Source organism: Trachymyrmex cornetzi, unplaced genomic scaffold (genome assembly GCF_001594075.2).
Source record: "Trachymyrmex cornetzi isolate Tcor2-1 unplaced genomic scaffold, Tcor1.1 scaffold45, whole genome shotgun sequence".
NCBI lineage: Eukaryota > Metazoa > Arthropoda > Insecta > Hymenoptera > Formicidae > Trachymyrmex > Trachymyrmex cornetzi.
This window is the reverse complement of record NW_017299289.1, coordinates 192,353-193,002: the sequence shown is the minus strand read 5'-3', so window position 1 is coordinate 193,002 and position 650 is coordinate 192,353.

Sequence of the window (650 nt, the reverse complement as noted above, 5' to 3'; positions counted from 1 at the left end):
CAATTTTCTACTGACAAGTAATTGTATTTTTATTAGAATAAAATATTTTCTTCATTGCTAAACTATTTGCTTCAGGATAATTTATTGGAACAAAAAACAAATTTATTGTGGCAAGTAATTAATTCTTTCAATCAATAAATTACAGTTCAAGAAAATATATTTACTTGAAACAAGTAAATTTTTTCTCTGTGGAGGTACATAGAATTGTACTCTATTTCTTTTTTTATTTTGTGATAAAAATAATTTTAAAAATTATAATTCAATATATTTCTAAAAATTAATAATAAAAAAAAAATAAAATTTAGCAATCAGTTTTTTCCAAATGATCGATTTTACCAACATCGATGTTTTCTTCTACGATGAATCGGTTAATTAAAAATCAGGTTGGATCATAATCGATTATTATAGAATCAATGCTTTTCTTGTACATCGCCCATCCCTAATTTCGACTTTTCACGCGATGCAAAGGGGCGCACGACTTTTATAATTTATTAGAGGGTGGTTATCTCTAATTAGGTTATCTCTAATAATTGTACTGTTGCAAAATCGAAACCCTTGTGCATTTTTTCAGACAGAGTAAGCTAAAATGAGCCAGAAATTAGATTCGACGCATAGTGGTTCTATCATGTTTCGGCGTAACAACAAAATAG